This window comes from Ixodes scapularis, unplaced genomic scaffold (genome assembly GCF_016920785.2).
Source record: "Ixodes scapularis isolate PalLabHiFi unplaced genomic scaffold, ASM1692078v2 PGA_scaffold10__122_contigs__length_95168666, whole genome shotgun sequence".
Taxonomy (NCBI): Eukaryota; Metazoa; Arthropoda; class Arachnida; order Ixodida; family Ixodidae; genus Ixodes; species Ixodes scapularis.
This window is the reverse complement of record NW_024609836.1, coordinates 62,879,538-62,898,161: the sequence shown is the minus strand read 5'-3', so window position 1 is coordinate 62,898,161 and position 18,624 is coordinate 62,879,538. Positions and strand designations below refer to the sequence as shown.

At 47.2% G+C, this 18,624-nt stretch overlaps 1 pseudogene; it reads left to right on the top strand.

The window, feature by feature from the left end:
- Positions 1–9,162: 9,162 nt before the first annotated feature.
- LOC115329491 lies at positions 9,163–11,264 on the top strand (annotated as a pseudogene).
- The last annotated feature ends 7,360 nt before the right edge of the window (positions 11,265–18,624 follow it).

The window sequence follows — 18,624 nt, the reverse complement described above, 5'->3', positions numbered from 1 at the left end:
CAATGGAGAAGAATTTTCAGCAAACTGCTTTTCGCCATGCTTCCATGTCTTCCACCAGGACGCGAATGTTTGTGCACACTGTTTGAACTATTTACATCTAAATTGACCTGCGCTATAAACCAGGTACTCACGCTTACAAGCAGCGCGTTTGTGCACATGAATTTTCCCAGCTTCATGCCTTTCAATAGCGTGGCAAGAAAATGGAAATATCCCGGGCATTGTTTGTGAGGAAGGCTACATTCAAAGGTCGCCTGTTAGCTCCACAAACTCAATGACAGGTTCACTACCACATACCCTGGAGTCCTCTCTCCAAGGAGCAATGTTTTTGCGGAAATTCGTTGCTCGGTCACTATTCTGTGTATTGGCGCGGAAACAGAAAAAAAAAAAACAATAAAAAAAAAAAAACATTTTCGCAAGTTCATTTTTTACATTTTCTTTGCAATTGTTGTATTTTTCAGTTTTTAATGACGCTTGAAAAACGTCTTTGTGTTGTGCGAAATAAAAGGACGACCAGCCATTCCAGGCTCACGGTGAGCAATATCCACGATATCCGAAGCCAACAAAAGCTGCTCAGAGGCGATCCAATATGGTGGAAATAAGTTGTGCACTTCCCTCAGACATTTGATTGCCGCCAACGACAATTGTAAAGTATTACGCACTCCCTCGAGTGTATTGTCCTTACGCACTCGAGCGTCAAAGGAGCGAGTATTTCCAGAAAATAAACACAACGACCTATTTCTGCCTCTGAAACGACGCACTTCTGTGGAATCACGATGAACATACTTTCACCATGGAATCATACCAAAAAATGATCGATGATGAAATTGATTGGGTTGCAACAGTATAGTGCCACATTTTTAGTTTGCAAATAATACGGGCAACGTTCATGCGATGTATTTACTTCCACGTTCGAATGCATTGAAAATGATAGCCAAAATGTCCAGTAGAAAACCTTGCACTGCAGTGGGAAACAAACAGGCGAGGCGTCTACGAAGGAAAAATTTCGGCTGCCGACTCGAGGTACGTAGCAGGATTTCTCGAAGGCACAAAATCGCCGTCGTCTAGCAGCCCTGTTCCCCCCCCCCCCCCCCCCCTCTTAACCCCGGATAATGAGCTTATCCCGGCTTATCCCACCCCAAGATGCAGCAACGAAAAGGAGACCCCCGCGGTAGAAATAACGAGGACGATTTTCCTTAGGAAAAGCTTTTTGTAGGTCGGCCTTTAATCTCGCCCCTTATCCCTTTCGGGTGAACGTTTACAGAATTGCATAACATAACCCATAAAATGAGACTGAGGTTACAGACTCGTTCGAGTATGGGGGCCCATCGTTCATCACAGAAAGGTGGAGGAACAACGTAGGGTCGGGGGGAGCCTGAGTGCATCTGGGCACAACAAAGTGCGACAACTCAAAAATGTTTCCTGGAGAAATAGCCATTCAACTCAAAGGGCCAGTGGCGCTTATCTTTAGCTTTGCTTTGTTTACACGGCGTAACCAAAAACTAAAATGCCACCGCTCCGTAAATGTACTCGCATTTTCAATGCAGCAAGAGAACAAGCATACTGTCGTTGCCCTGTGGCACTGCAGACCCTTTCGAAAATTCCGCAGTGCCATCTGGTGGCTCAAGCATCAGTTTAACATTAGACAGGCTAAGGGCGGTAATCCGAATGCAATATATTAATTGGGCCCTGCAGCGTCACTTTCCTGCGTCAACGGCAGACAAGCACGTGTTTTTCATCATAAAGTTCTTTCTCGATCTGTTTCGGTTTCGTTGGTGAACAAGAAGGACCGGCCGCCATTAGCATGACTTGGATGCCATACACGTGTCGAATTCCGCTCGTAGATTTGAAGTGGTTTTGAAGGTCTTTGTTCGTTATTTTTCTGTTCATGCAAACGCGAGCTAGCTTACACTACTCTAAACGCACGAGCGCGGATCTTTTTCGGATCGCTTAAAATCTACGAGCAGAATTTACCATTAGGTGATCATGGTGATCAGACTGCATTTTGGTAATTATTCGCTAATTAATCGGTGAATATTCAATAATTATTCAAATGTAGTGTGTCTAAAATTGTTTCTTCATTTTACGCTTTTCGCTTTCATGATAATTTCCGTAACATACATCTGTTTCAATGCTAATTGCTAATGACTCGAGCTCTTTATCTTTAAAGTTGTTCCTCCAGAGCGAAAGTTTGTGTAGCCGAGGTGCGCCCGTGAGCAAGGAGCCCACGCCTCTGGCATAGTAGCGGGATTGTCGCACAGGTAAATAGCACGAGAAAGAGCTGAGAAGCAAAAATTAAGTAGAAACAATACTCATTGAAAAAGAGAATATTTCAATATACGTGAACTCACTTTAACTGCACGGCAACCTATCGCCTTTCATGAAATATAAGATTGTCGTAAGCTTATTTAGTCCGACTTGCTGTTATTTCATTTGTCGATTTTTACATTGGAAGAAGAAAAAGTTCCTGCAACTGTTGCCGGATCAGCTGTCGTAACTGTGAAAGATATTCGACTTGTGTGTTTTTCTTTTCTTTTTTTTCTTTGTGAACGTTTCTGTAACTCCCTGGAGCACACTGCGAGTTTTCGACTGTATGCTCGTAAACAATAATAGACGTACAAATTTCATAGCTCTCGCTGCGGTTGTAACGGTATTCACCAAAGCAATGTTTTTGTTCTTTATGTAGGATAGGCTTATTGCACCGACGTTGCTAATATTTAGAGATTTTAGCCCGTGAACGCCTATGTGGGAAGGTAAATAAAAGTTCCTGTATCCCGATCTCCAGAGTCACCATAACCCCAAGACATTGTTATGCACCGTCTTGAGCTTTTTTTAATTAAATTTGAATCAAGTCTGAACCAGCAGAAATCGATCGCTTATGGCGCATTTACACTGGCAGCGGTTCACCAACCGCAAAGCGGACGGGCCCGTTTTCGACCGCAAAGGCGGCTGGAGCGGCGCGGTTGAGCCGCTTTTGGCCAACCGCTTCGGGACCGACTTTCTCAGCCGCCTTTGCCAGCAGCGAGATGACTAGCCAATCGCAGCTCGGCGCTCATGTGACGTTCGACTGGCGTGTTCGCCTTTGAGGCAACATGGCTTCCGCCTTTTGGGAAGCTTCCAACGAAGCAACAAAATCAACGATGTGATGTAATTTTCACGCAGGTAACGAGTTCGCAGCGATAATAAGTAAAAATAATACACGGTCGGTCCTTCAAAAGGGCTTTGCTCGGATCAGATAGCCCAAAACTTCAACCCCCCCCCCCCCCCCCAAAAAAAAAAAAAAAAAAAAGAGAAAGAGAAAACACTTGTCGCCGCGTTTTGAATTTCCCCGCAAACTGAAGATACGGCTCCGATCGCCCGAAGTGACAGGTTTCTATGACCGCCTCGTTGCTCGCGCAAAACTCGGAAAGCTGTCAATACGAAGGGTGAAGCAGATGTCAAATGCATAATCGCGTAGCACCCAATTTGGTTACGTTGGTGGGGTCTACTACTCTAGCGTCTCACTCACGTCTCAATCAGTCGGTGAACTTAAGAAATAAAAAAAAAGTATGTACCAGATGATGAAAAGGTAATCTGTAAACGTTTTATTTGAGCTTTATGTCAAACAAACACCATATCCAACCCATGATACCTCACTCCGACGAGGATATATCCGCCTCAAAACACAATCCACACGCCATGAAGCACAAACACAAACACACGGGTGCAACAGCATCAGACCGACGAAGACATATCCGCTCCAAACTACAACCAACTCGCTAAATAATTAGAAGGTTCTGACTAATGACTCGCCACGAAGCACACAGACCCACACCACTCCGAAGATGGCAAGCGGGCGACGCGGGGAAGCGGGAGGACAAAGCTCTCTTTTTAATTTAGAGATTGAGGTCAGCCTATTCACAAAAGAAGAGTCCACATCGAAAAAAAAAAAATAGTTGTTTGGGTATCTTCGAGGTCCGGATGCGCGCAAAAAGAATGCTGCTATGCGAGCTCTGCCGTGTGCGGCGTGTGCGGGGCTTTCCGAGAAAATATTTTGGATTTGGATCGAAAACTAAACTGGATTTTGGATTCTAAAACAAGGTTGCCCGATGGAAGTCTGGTAAACTCTCGAAGAAATGGATAACTACCGAGCAACCGCCAAAAGCGGCTCGGTGTATGTGAACGACGCCGCTTTTCGAACGGTATTCGCAACCGCTTCGCAAAAGCGCCTCAACCGCCACTGTGAATGCGATATTACTGCTTATATTTCGTGATGGGTTGCAGTGTTGCCGGGTCATGAAAATTTTCTTTGTGGGGGAAAAAATCGCATATGAAAGTCGAAAAATTCTTTTCAAGCATGCAGATGCTGAGCCAAAAAATAGAGTTTCGACTGTGGGTGAAAACACACTGTAGTGGAAACCGCGACTAAAATATCATGTAGTGTTTGGCAGTAGCGTAGCCAGGCATTTTTCTTTGGGGGAAGGGGGGGGGGGGGGGGGGTGTAGTCAAACGGAAGGAAAGGGGCTCAGAAATCTCTTCTCCAGGTACGTCACTGGGATGTGGTGACTGTTGACCAACGTGAAAACAAACATAAACTGTATCTCCAGAGACGCCGTAATCGCAGTCAGTTGTGCACTCTGCTGCAATTACAACAGCCTTAAATTTTACGTTACAAAACAGCGCCTACATAGTTCCAATAAGAAAGAGGAAAGGGGAAAGGGCATGGAACCGCGGAAGATCTCACACTTTGTGCCTTTCCTCTATGCCGGAGAGCTCTCACCTTAGGAGCAAAGAAAATTATTATCCCGTTTTAGTAATATTTCTTACCTATTTAATATTTTAGGTTCAATACACACTGACGAGACACACATCTTTAGCAAGCAGGAAGAGCCTTCATTACAAAAATTATAAATAAAAACACAAGCGAAAGAACGTGTGCGTTTTATTACTTCATCAGAGCCTCTTCCTCTCGAAGAGGGTAAAATGGATGTAGCAATGTGCTCAAGCAGACGACCAGCGTAACGATACGCCACTGTTGTAACGAGCCACCGAGTTGAACTTGACCACGGCACCCGAAAGGGAGAGCGGAGCAGCTGGGGAGCGGCCCGCCGTTTCCACTCTCCGCCACTTACTCTGCTCATCGCGCCATCTAGGGGCACCCCGGAGAACTAAAGCAAATGTCCGAGAATCCTGGCCTTGTATCAGGATTTCGCCAATCAGCTAACCTTGACACTGTTTCTCACCGCCGCAGAGTATCTCGTTTTTTTCTTCTTCATCGAATCTCTTATTACAACCGTCATCTCAGACAAAGTTTGCTATCGCCTCCTTGCCGCATTTTTCCTCGTCTCGACCATTCCTGTAAACTCCGTCCGATTTCATCGTCAACCGTCACTCACCAAATGTCTACTTTACCATTGGTTGACGACTGGAACTCACTGCCTGACGTAATTGTTTCCTTATCTGACACTAAGAAATTTTCTGCAGCCAGTAGCTCATTCTTTCTAACCCATAACTAGATTATAGCGTGTTTTTGTTCATACATAGTTGTTATTTGTTAGTTTTGTGAAGTGTTCACTCCCTTGTATTATGCCTGCTGGGCCTTCAAGGAATAATAAATTGTGAATAAATCATGATGTCAAAAGTAATATTTAGACAGGTTCTAAATTTTTACATACAATTAATCATCACAATCGCCCTCAGACATTCGGCAAAAAAAAGAAGTTTATGTGACACCTAAGCAAGCTTCTTATGAGTTGTGAATGCGAAAGCATGAATGCCGAGCCGGCACCGAAACGTTGGGACCCTACGATTTTTTAGGGATTGGTTGGCGTTTGCCCTTTATTCATTTATAACATTTAACCCAACCAGGCAGACGTCTGCCGAAATGTTCACCTTCAAATCCCCTCTCTTAGTGCGTCTGCGGTGTACTGGCGTGGACGACCACATTTCGCTACTGACGAGGTTGCCAAGCGCGCGCTCTCGTGAAGCGCCCGCAGCCCCCTTCCCCCCCCCCCCCCCCCCTTTCCGGCAACGCCTGCCACGAGAACGGCGACCGATTTCGCGCTCTCGTGAAACGGCCGCAACCCCCCCCCCCCCCCCCCCCCCCCCACCTTCACCAGTCCGGCAACGCCTGATATGGGAGCGGCGGCCGAAAGCGCGCTCTCGCGAAGCGGGCCGCCCATAGCTATTTTGGAGGCGTTTTGCTCAGCCAATGGGAGAATAAGCACTTCTTTAGTGTGTTCTTTTTTTTTTTTTTTTTTTTGCGGTTACAGCTAGACGCCGCCGCCGGCTCCGCTTCACGAGGGAGTTAAAACTTTCGCATTAAAAAAAAAATCAAAAGCAGAGCGTATTGAAATATTCGATTGGATGTCACATTCCTCGAAGAAGGCAGAAGCCCAAGATTTTACAATACCACCGACTTGTAGTCGGCGGCCTTAAAGTTTATATCTCGTCGCCAGTTGAGAACTCAGTCGATTTCTAAGCGTTCCCAGACAAGCTCCAGGCCTCACAGTTGAAATGATGAACGAACGCTCGAAAGCAGTCAAACGTGCATGTCCACTTCGAGACAAGGTTTCGCAAAGGTGGCTCATTCTAAAGGAATTGCTATAGGAGCAGCTTATAATTCACTGGCGAATCGTCGAAACGGCGAAAAAACAGAAATCACATCTCTACGTGGTGAATGATGTTGATTGGGCGAAGCCCTGGTGGTGCTGATGATACTGATCTTATTGTTCATAGGTAGTGCTGATGGTGTTGTTTGGTTTTTATTGCTCATAGGCACTGCTAAGTTCCGGGTTGCGTTTCAACCTCATTATTACTGGTTTATGGTCGGTGAAATGCAGAGCCAGTGGATCATCTAGCGGATGAGCTTGGATCCGCTAGAAGCCGTGGGAACGCATCTCCACCGCTTAAGTCAACGGTCCATGTCAGAAAGAGAATGTTTGGTATGGAACGTGCTTAAATACGTATTTGAGCATTTGACCGCAGCGCCCTCTCGTCTATAAACGTTGAGCCAATGCATTCAAAGTTTAACGGGATTGTATACGCATTTGACCGCAGCGTCCTCTCCTGTACAGACGTTGAGCGGCTACATGCAAAGTTCCATCCATGACAGACAGATAGGATGGCAATCGATGTGTGCACGGACGCCGGACGGATGGACAAGGCTAGATCCTAAGGAGCTTCGCCGTTAAAATAGTAACCCCATCTCTTGAGTTACTACCACATCTCAGAGCCCCCTACTCGTCCCGCAGTCGTGGCCGAGTGCTTAAGGCGATGGGCTAGAAATCCATTGGGGTCTCCCTGCACAGGTTCAAACCCTGTCGACTGCACAAACATTTTTTTTTTCTTTTTTTAAGAAGACAGATGGGATGGCCATCAATGCGAGCACGGACGCCGGATGAATGGACAAGGCTCGACCCTAAGGAGCTTCGCCCCTAATAAATAAAATATCTCGTTTCCATGGCGTCGGACGAGCGCCGGTTCCTTGCTCAAGGATGTGCGATGGCTGCACAAGAGATGCCATGGCAAGGAGATATTTCATTTTTTTTCCGTAGTTGCTCTGGTTTGCCAGCTAGCGACGCTAGTTCACCTTCGGCTGTTGGGCGCACGAATGCGTTCTTGAGAAGACTTTATCTGATCGCTCCACGTCGGGCAGAGTCCTCACCTCAAGAGAAAGCATATGTTACACCGTGGTCCAGATGCAATCGACGCCACGAGCTAATGGTCTCATTGAAGCAGCGTCAAAAGCGCAAGTCACTTGGCCTTTTCTGTTTGTGGTTGGTACCATCAGCTCGTAGCGTCTCCCGCAACAGTGTTTCCCAACAGGTCTGCTTTGCCCACACTAGGTGTGGGCACTGCGCGTGCGCAGAAACCAAATTCGGGAGGAGATAAGCGTAGGCGCATGCGCACTACCGACAGCACAGCCACAGCAGTGGAGTGACGTCAGTGGATTGTGTTTGTGTACAGAAGATATTGCTGCATGTGTGACGGAGTTGGCAACGCATGCGGCTGTCACACAAAGGGATGGGGTTCGTGTCCCGCTCGGCCCGGATCCTATAGCCCGTACTCGACTGTCATCGAGAGTTCTTGTTAGAAAAATTCCTGAACGTGCCGCGTGCGTGAAAGTAGCGAAAACGCGGTGCTTCGGGCCAGTCACCCTTCCGTCGTAGACGCAAGATCCGCGGCACCTTTCTTTCTATCTTTGTAGGCACCATTTTGGCTCATTAAACGTTTATTTTTTGTTATTTACTCATCGGCTGCTTTTATTTGTGACAACATTCCACCGGGCGGAAAATGGATAAAAATCAATGCGTAAAAAATAATGTCCCCGTAAGACATCATCTGACAATTCACTCTTAGATACGTCCTGTACGGTAACATCCACTAATATTGCCGCGCGCAGGGCCGAGAAAGCAATGCTCGGTCACAGGCTTTAGACGGCTCTCGTTTATTCTTGCTGCGGCCGTAACTTATATAATTTATTCTTGCTTTCTTTTTCTTGAAAGTGCGCGTTCATTCTTCCCCCCCCCCCCCCCCCCCCCCCCGAGCTCGAGCCTTCTTTGCCGAATCTTCGAGATAGTGACGGACTCTAGATGAGAGGCCGCCGCGACCCTGTCGAGTCAGTCTCGCCCCAGCGTTCGACTCTGTTCTTTCGCCGACTTCGACACCCGCGACGCTCTGCTGTTATTTTCTGTTTCCTTTTTATTTTAGGGGCGAAGCTCTTTAGGGTCTAGCCTTGTCCATCCGTCCGGCGTCCGTGCTCACATCGATTGCCATCCTATCTGTCTCCTTAAAAAAAGAAAAAAAAATGTTTGTGCAGTCGGCAGGATTGGAACCTGTGCGGGGAGGCCCCAATGGATGTCTAGTTCATCGCCTTAACCACTCGGCCACGACTGCGGGACGAGCAGGGGGCTCTGAGATGTGGTAGTAACTCAAGAGCTGGGGTTACTATTTTAGGGGCGAAGCTTCTGAGGGTCTAGCCTTCTCCACCCGTCCGGCGTCCGTGCTCACATCGACTACCATCCCATCTGTCTGTCATGGATGAAACGTTGCATGTAGTTGCTCAACATCTATACAAGAGAGGGCGCTGCGGTCAAATGCTCAAATGCGTATATAACCACGTTCCATACCACACATTCTCTTTCTGAAATGGACCGTTGACTTTAGCGGTCCAGGGCAATCGAACTCAACATGGAAAAAGTGGGATTCCGTGTGTACCGTTACGGATACAGCCAATTCAAATTGACGCGCGTAAAGAAGAGTTTGGAACAGATTGAGGAAGCAAAGCGTCGCCTTCAGTGTGTGGCACCCGAACATGAAAGTGTACTCCTTCTTCTTCTTGCACTGTTCAGCGAGGACGAGGAAATGGTCTACGAAATCGTGGGGGTAGGTGTTTTTTTTTTTTTTTTTTTTTTTCAGCTTAGAACATTCAAGGCTCGAGGCAATGCATTCCTCCTGAAAATTTGTCATGAATTTAAACACTTAGAAAGATGCCTTCAAGAAAAAAATTCCCTCGATGCTCACCCGATTGATTTGAAGGGTTGTAAAATTGTTAAAATGTTGTCATCTCTAACTTGGGCCTGTATACAAACAATTCCAAATCAATGTCAGGCTTGTATTTTCTAATGACTCATGAACCACAAAAGCTGGATAGAAATACCAGAGACTGTGCAGACGAGCTGGTGAACTATAAACTTCTTGAATGCCCAATACCGAGAAACCTAAGGTAGACGACACGGAGATCTGGGCTCTCGCCTCCTTTCTTGTTCCTTGATCTAAGGTTTTCAAGATGCATAAATGTGTCTATCCTTGCATGTGAAGGGATATTTTATGTTGGCAGTAAACACTATTGCCCAATGGTTATAACATTTGTAACGGTCATGTAACAAAAGGAAACAAATATGACTCAATCAGCCTAAAGTTGGAGTCAAGAAATGCTCACATACATGTAAACCAATAGTGCTGCATGTTCCTAAGCTAGACATGCCACACAACCAATACCGTTAAATTTTAACAGCAATTTAAAGCAGGGTGAAATAGCTGGGAGCAACCAGTTTGTCATGCATATTGAGAATTGTATTTTATAGGGTCCAGTTTTTCTTTTCTTAAGGAAGCTGTGAAAGCTTCATAAATGTGGTCTGTGCAGGTCAGTTATACAGCCAGGGGACCACAGTGTATGTTCCTAACATTTGCGACAAGACGGATGGTGAACTGAAAGTTCGCAAAAATATTTTAGTTATTGAATAAACATACGGGGTTAGTATAAATTTGCTGAGTTTTAAAGAAAACAACTCAATCCGGCAACTTATGAAGTTCAATAAGCCTTGGGCTTGGGCTAGTAGGTTTTCCTTTATTTTTGTTCTTCGCTGCTAAGGTTTACAAACTGGGACAATGAAGGACGAAGCGCACATGTAAACCAGTTGTTCGTTATGCCTTCCGTGCCTGTGTGTCGTCCTTTATCGTCCCAGTTTGTAAACCTAGCACCGAACAAAAATAAAAAAGAAATAAGACTTATGAAGACCTGGAGCGTGTGGGAAGCATTGTGATACTCTAAAAAAATACCACTCGTGCAACGGGTGCAATGCTAGCGAAGCAAAACGCAGATCATTATGGTCCTCTCTGTTTGCCTTTCATTAAAGGATGGGGATCTCATGATGGTATTGTTTGATGTACTTTTAGTTAAAATATATGCGGGTTCTGACAATTCAAAGGAAACTGCAGGGGGCACAGATCTTAGAGACATGCCTGCCACGCCGAGCATTTGCATAAAAGGTTAGATCAAGATTGGTCTTCGTTGTCGTCATGTGACATTCACTGTGCTGCTTGCTTTCTTATGCAGGACCGAGCCTTTTTATGTCCGCAGAATTCACCGTGTGCATGGATGGAATCGCTTTGACCACTACGTGAAACAGAGCTGTTGCATCGAAGCTTTTGTTCCTGCTGTACTTCGTGCTCAATGTGGACTATCCGCCTGAAGTAGCCCTGACAAGGGAGTTTTTTCAGAGGTGAGAGGGCCAGACTACTTTGTCGCAAGGCTTGGTTTGCCCAAGGGCTCACAGCGTTACATGCTGCTGCAATTTACTCGAATCTGATGAATTTGTTCAAATCTGCGTTAAAAGCTCAGTTGTTTTGCGTTGCTGCATATAATTATAATTTTACTTTACAGGGCCATCGCTGGCATCATTCCAGATAAAAGCTCAAAGGCTCGGAAAACATCAAGGAAACGGCATAGTCTCTCACCAAAGACGGCGGCTTTGGCAAATGCCTTAGATAATTATGCATTTTAAAGTGTGACGTTCTGTTCAATGCCAATTTTTTTTTTTAAGTTTAAGAATTTTAAAAGCTGTGTAACATTTTTAGTGCGCTAGGTAGCGTTTTCTGTTTTATTACAATAAAAATTACAGTTGCCATACTTGCCTCTAGTGTAATTTTTGCTTCACACCCTATTGCCGACTCCATCCATACTCCAGCAGAGGTTGTCAGGGTGACGGTACGTTTTACATTTAGACCCGTTTTCTATGTATTCAGCCAAATAGGCCAAACCAACCTTTACGTGAAAGAAGCAGAACATAGCTGAAGGAACCATTGAGGCCTGTTTTTTAGGGGCTGACCAGCTACATAACTTGGGCAACAGTATTATCGCAGAACCTGTATTTTTACAGGTTTGTGCGGATAATATACAGGCAACAGAAATATCGCTGAACTTGTATTTTTACTGGTTTGCATTGTTAATATACAGGCAACAGAAGTATCAGGACCTGTATTTTTACAGGCTTGTGCAACAGAAAACTGTGCATTTAAAGAGCTTTCAGTTTTTTTTTCTCGCAGAAACAGAAATTTTGTGAAATCACAAAACATTTAAAACAGACTTTCTTCATGAAAGTACATAAAAATAGAAAACTGGAAAACAAAAAAGTAGGTAAAAAAGTTGACATGTTTTTTTGTAATTTTCAAAAATAGTTTTTGAAATATTTTTTGAAAATATTTTAAAAAACTCCTCGGCACGCTTAGAGTGACCAAAGGAAGTACAAAAAAATGCACACGCCTGATCAAGAAAGCGAAGTATTCAAATTGCAGACCTCTAATTGCAGCGCCGAAGGGCTGGGCGCCAGGTCGAACCGGATGACGTACTCCTCCTTTAGTTTCCCCAGACCGTCGAAAAGCCTGTCTCTCCAAAGCACCACTGGTGATCACCATATTGTCGACAAACTGAATGATGCCCAGCGCTTGTATTGCTGGGAAGTCGAGAAGAGGGACGTGTCGTGACGGCATGACGTAAATGTCCTGCTAGGTCGACTTGCCCGTCCATTGCAGCGTTGCAGGGAACGTGCCCAGTACTTTCAGGGAGTGGATTCCGGAGCTCGTGAGCTCACCTTCTGGTGCGTAAAGCTTTCTCGGTACTTCAGGGATTGAACTCGACACCACGGTCACCTCCGATCTAGAGTCCACTTTGAAGTTCACGTTGAGTCCGTTGACGGCCACGGTTGCGAACTTGGCTCTGTCAAGGGTGCCTGCCGCAACTGTGTACAGCTCGACAAAGCCCATGCCTTTTTTCTTTCGCAGACGGCTTCGAAGTGTCCAACTTTCTTGCACCACCTCCATCTTGCCTCTTTTGCAGGACAGTCGGAGCGGGGATGACTTGCCCTGCCGCAGAACCTGCAGCGTCCGTCGCCTGAGCAAGGCTTGGAAGTGCTCGTTGCGCCTTCCCCCGCCAAGTCGGAACGCCGTCGTGACTTCGGAAGACGTTTTCGGACTTTTGCTTCGAAGACCACTTTGCCAGGATTTGGTTCATTCCGGAAAACCTCAGACCGGGCTTTCGTGGCGTCTTCGTCAATACGGGCCTGAAATCTCGCATCTTCGAGCGTGAGCCTTGGCGTGCGACATAACTTGTCTACCACCTTAGAGTCCAGAAGGCGGACGACGAATCTATCGCGGACGAGGCGTTCTTCCGACTTCAGCGGAGGCGTAATTGCACTTTTTCACGAGCGTACGTAGGGCAGTGTAAAAGTCGTCTACCGACTCGCCTTCAACCTGGAAGCGACGGTAGAAGCGCACGCTTTTGTAGACTTCGTTGCCGGGTGGTTGAAGTGGTCGGTGAGCTTTGTCTTCACCGCTTGAAGAGAGCACCAGTCGTCGCTTGTCAAGGCCAACGTGTCCAGGAGTCGTCCAGCCTCACGGAGCACATGGCATAGAGCAGTGTCCTGACTTGCACCTCGCCCGGCGCCTGGTAGAGCCCAGAAGCGTAGCGGTAGTCGTCGAACAGGAAATCCCATTCCTTCCACTCGCTGGGGTTCGAAAAGTCGAACTTCAGAGGCGGCTGGATACCGGCGCCGCAGAACTGCGTAGGCTTAGCGTCTTGGTCGGACATGACGGACGTTACAGGACGCGCCACGTCGACGGCTCACTCGCTGCGTCCCTCCTCCGGGAGGGATCCCAATTCTGACACCATGTGTCGCGGGGAAGGAGCGACCAGCCACAGCGGAGCCCGGAACCCAAGTGTTTTATTATCACTTTCTTCGAACTCAAGATAACCCAGAGCATGCGCACTCGCAGGGACAGAAGTACGCGTCGCCGTGGGGCACGCGACTGAAAACTGTCGATTCATCACTACAACCACGGCTGGACACCTTGGCTACAGCAAGACGCTTGCCCGGATGCGTGACAAGTACTACTGGCCGAAACTCCCGAAAACCGTCCATCTGTACACACGGTCGTGCCGTGAGTGCCAACGGCGTAAGAAGCCTCCGACGAAGCCAGCAGGACTCCTGTAGCCAATATCTGCCCCGACTATGCCCTTCCAGCAGGTCGGAATGGATTTACTTGGGCCGTTGCCAACATCAGCGCAAGGAACCCGGTGAATTATCGTCGCGACCGATTATCTTACGCGATACGCAGAGACGAAAGCCCTTCCGTCGGGAACAGCGGTGGAAGTCGCCAAGTTTTTCGTCGAGTCCATTCTCCTCCGACACGGCGCACCTAAAGTGCAGATCACAGATCGAGGGTCAACTTTCCTGGCACAGCTGACTCAAGAGGTTCTTCGGCTCAGTCACACCAGGCATCGACGAACCACCGCGTATCATCCGCAGACGAACGGGATAACGGAGCGGCTCAACAAGACAATCGCCGACATAATCTCCATGTACGTCGACGTAGAGCAGAAGACGTGGGACGAGGTGCTGCCGTACGTTACGTTTGCGTGCAACACAGTGGTTAAAGAAACCACGGTGATGACCTCGTGCAAACGGGCACACGACCGGATGGTTACCGCGATGCTCGACGCCATGCTGCCTCACGTGTCAACCGACGATGGCAACGACGACGCTTAAACGCGCGGAGGAAGCTCGACAACTGGCCCGTTCAAGATTCAAGAGCAACAGCGAGTCGACGGACGCCGGTATAACCTTCGTCGAGGGGACGTCCACTTTCAAACCGGAGACCGGGTATGGGTGTGGACACCGATACGGCGCCGCGGTCCCAGCGAGAAGCTTCTCAAGCACTACTTTGGGCCCTACAAGGTTCTTCACCGTCTCGGAGACTTAAACTACGAAGTGCTTCTCGACGGAACTCGACATCAAGATGACGCCAACCGCGACTCGAAGTAGTTCACGTCGTGCGCCTCAAGCCGTATTAGGAACGATAGAACTTTGGACTCTCGTCAAACTGTGAACTGTGGTTCGGAATTCTGCTGTCCATCTGTTGTGAATTTGTGTTTTCGGTTTGTGTTGCATCGGGACGATGCGCTTGTAAAAGGGCGAATAATGCCCCCGGGGTGCGCGAGGCTCCGGGCGGGCGTACTGCACCGGGTCGTCGTGGCGTCTGTCGTGTTGCGGCGCAAGAGACTGACGTCAGGGCGGCGCGACATAGGTGCGAGGAAAAGGCGGTGGCCGTCGGGCCACTGCTGCGTAACTCAGCGTCGGTGGTTCCGGAGCGGTGCTGACGAGAACCTCTGGCTGCAGCACTTGATGCACTTCTTCCCTGACAATTTCGGCGATTGAGGGCGAAGCTGGGCTTGCGACAGCAGGTAGAAGCTTCTTGATCTCCTCCCGGACAACGTCCCGGATTATCTCGCGGATCTCCGTGGCGTCGCAACCGGAAGACGAAAAGGCAGCGACGCCTGGAGCTCGGTGATAGTGGGCGGCGCATGCTTGAAGGGCAGGTTCGATGTTGGTGGCTTCTGTGAGGAAGCCTTCGACGGTGGTAAGCGCGGGCTCCGAACAAGGCCTCCGAAGATGTTTTCCTTCACGCCGCGCATCAGGATTCTCAGCTTCTTTGTTTCGGAGGCTTGAGGATCGGCGCGGTTGCTGAGTCGCAGGACATCTTCCACGAAGCTAACAACGCTCTCGTTAAGGCCTTGGATCCTCGTTTGAAGAGGCTCTTCCGTGCGTTCTCTTCGATGTCGGTTCGTGACTGTTCTTCGCAACTCAGCCTTGAGTTGCTCCCAGGAGGTGATCGATGCTTCATGGTTCTCGAACCAGTTCCGGGCGGTTGCTTCCAAGGCGAAGTAAGCATTCTGCAGACTCTGTTCCGGTGTCCACCCGTTATGACGGGCCATTCGTTCGTACTGTTGGACCCAGTCGTCGATGTCTTCGTGGCTTTCGCCGTCGAAGGCAGCCGATGTCCGAGGAGCGACGCACAGGTAGACGACGGCAGAAGCGGCGGGGTTCTGTGGCTGGTTGGCCATCGTCGTCTTCTTCGGCTTGGGCTTGTCCAGTAACAAACCCAATTCAGGAGACTGGCCTCTAATACGACGGTTTCTCCAGGCTTCGGTGTCTTCGGCGAAAGGTATAGCCTTCCGGGGCTGAGCACGTAGCTTGGCCGGGATGTCTTTGGAGGGGTACGCTCCAGGCATAGAATGCGATACCCCGCACCTCCACCAAATGTCACGAATGACACCGGATGAGGCGATGATAACGGAATAAACTAAACGTTTAATGGGGCGAACGTGTTCCCAAAAATAAAAAGAAAACATAAGATAACAGAAGATCGTCGCGGTCGTCGAAGTTGGCGTCGGCGTAACAGCAGAGTCAAACGCTGGAGCGAGACGGACTGCAGATCGCTACTTGGAGAATTATGTACGCGCGTTGGCTTCTGGAACAATCGGCCTAGAACGTCCGGCGACTAGAACATTCGGAACTCGATCAGTCGAGAATGTTTTTGAACCCACGAGAACGCACTGTTGAAAGAACAAATAAAAGGATATTCCACCGACTGGAATCGAACCTAGACTTTCCGCGCGACAGTCAAGCGCGGTAACTACTCGGCAACGCACGCGGTCGCTCGCCGACGCGTGTGGCAATATTTTATCATCTAGCCATATCTATAGACCTTGGGTTTTGGAATTTTACGGACCTAGGGGTTCTCCCAAAAACGCTCGTAGGTTATCCGAGCTGCGAAATTCGTTCTACTATACCTGCACCTAAAAAACTGAGGCATAACTGCGTGGCTAACGTTCTTCGTGAATAAGTACGTGCATTAATATCTACAAGGTCAGTGATTCGGCATTGCTTTAAAGCATCATTGACCAGAACGGGTTTCAATTTCAGGAAAATCGGCGTTCCTTGATATCGAAAACTGCATAGACCTCTGCTTTAGACAATAATTGTAGTGCGAGAGAAAACATACCAAGCATCATTATACATCGTGTTTAAGCTGGATTCTGCCAAGATTAAAAAAAAAGATGGTCTATGCTATGCATGTCGAGTCAATGCAGAATGGTTAGAGTTGTGTTGAGCAAGTTATGATATTGTTTGCAAGGTACCAAACTGGCTAATTGACACTATTTTATTTGCAACTTGTTAAATATTAGTTTTTGCGCATGCCTTTCAAGACAAACGTCTTGGAGTGCGTCGACAAGCATCCCATTGTGCCTTTTGCATCAGGTTACCCTTTGTAGGTCCAATGGTTTCGAGCTTTAAACAAAATCTGAGCACCTCTGGGTTTTACTGGCGACAATGAAAGGATGGCAGAGAAAAGGGTTACAGCCAGAAACAGGCGATTGGAAGATTGGTGGAAATTATCTAGAGAAAACTGAATGATGGACAACTGACTAGCACAACTGGGGACAGGCGGGACAGAGAAAAATTGGCACTTCTTCCCGCGCGGCTCCGGCCCAAAGTCTCAACACTGTCTCCCAGTGGGTCCGGAACGCCGACTAGGTTTGGCCAGAGGAAAATTGGTGACTCCCTCCCCAGGGGGAAGATGCGGGAGATGATGTTTTCTAGTTTTCTTTTTTGCCGGAACCCCCTAAGATCACCCAGGTGATATCCCACACTGCCCGGTGATAGTTAGGGGGAGAAAATTGGTCTTAAAACGGCTGTAGGGATAATATGTTTTTGTCTTTTTAGACTTAGGCTATCTGGCGCAAGCTACCGCCCGTTACAAAGGATATAACCATTAACATCCATCCGTCCATTCATCCAGCACCCCTGTGGCGTCAACCGTAGTACTATGGTACTACGGTTGATTCCGCACGTGGTACTGCGTTCCGCAGCACCACCGTGACGTCCCGTCGTGGTCGTACAGTTGATATCACTGTTGCCATCCCTCTTTAGCTGGTAGTTTCCATTCCGCCGGATACGTACGAAACCAAACTTTGAGCCGTGAAATTCCTAAGGCAACACACAATATCATAAGAAAATAAATTATTCAGAGACACTGACTGAGCTGAAAAAAGACGTAATCACAAATTCAAAAATACTGTCCGGAGTTGCCCTTTATTTGAACTAGTTAGACATCAGAGCGTTCACAGCATTTATTTAAACTTTTTGCACAATTAGCTGAAGGACCCTGCATAGTTTTGTATATACAAGCACTAGGAGATGCTACAAATGCTACGTAATAATGATAGCCATTCTTACTTGTTCGCAGCGTGCCCCATCCAGCCACCTCAATAGACTTCAATGAGTTTACTGGCTTCCTGGTGAGGCAAATTGTGCCGATCATTCCACCGCTACTCCAAATGTTAAAAGATTCATCCAGCTTCATCAACGCAATGTCGTTTTCGAAGGTCTTCTCTACGAATTTCCCATGAAGGATGAACCGCACCGGCTGTAAAACATTGTATTACTGGTTGGAGCGCTTAAAAAGAACCAAGTGAAATACCGGAGAATAATTCTCATTTATTTTATATAAGATGTGTTTATACCAAATATTTTGTCGTAGAGAGCCTTCAGGTATTGCTTAAAAGCATAAACACCCAAAATAAACATCTCCATTGAAACCTCTGCCGCTTTTTTTTTAGCCTCAAGACGAAAAACCACAGGAATCGCAGATTTAAAGACCGTATAATTCACCTGCACACACCCAATAGAGCGTCCTTTATGGATTTTTTAAAAAATATGTTAAGCGAAAAAAACACCTTACATGTATGTTATAAGCTTTCAAGTTTTTACCTTTTCATCCGTTATTATTAATATTATTTTTCTTCACAAAACGCCGGACCACTATTTTCTAACGTCTCAAATTAACTTCAGTGTTTTATCGCAAGATATAACACCACCAAAACAACAGTCGTGCAATTAAGACCACTTTAATTTGTTAGATTCAATCAATTATTGGGATATACTGATTAAAAAGTCAAACTCTCACAATTTCTACATAAAACTAGGCAATGCTTTTCTAGACTCCAAATTCATTAAAACAAGAACT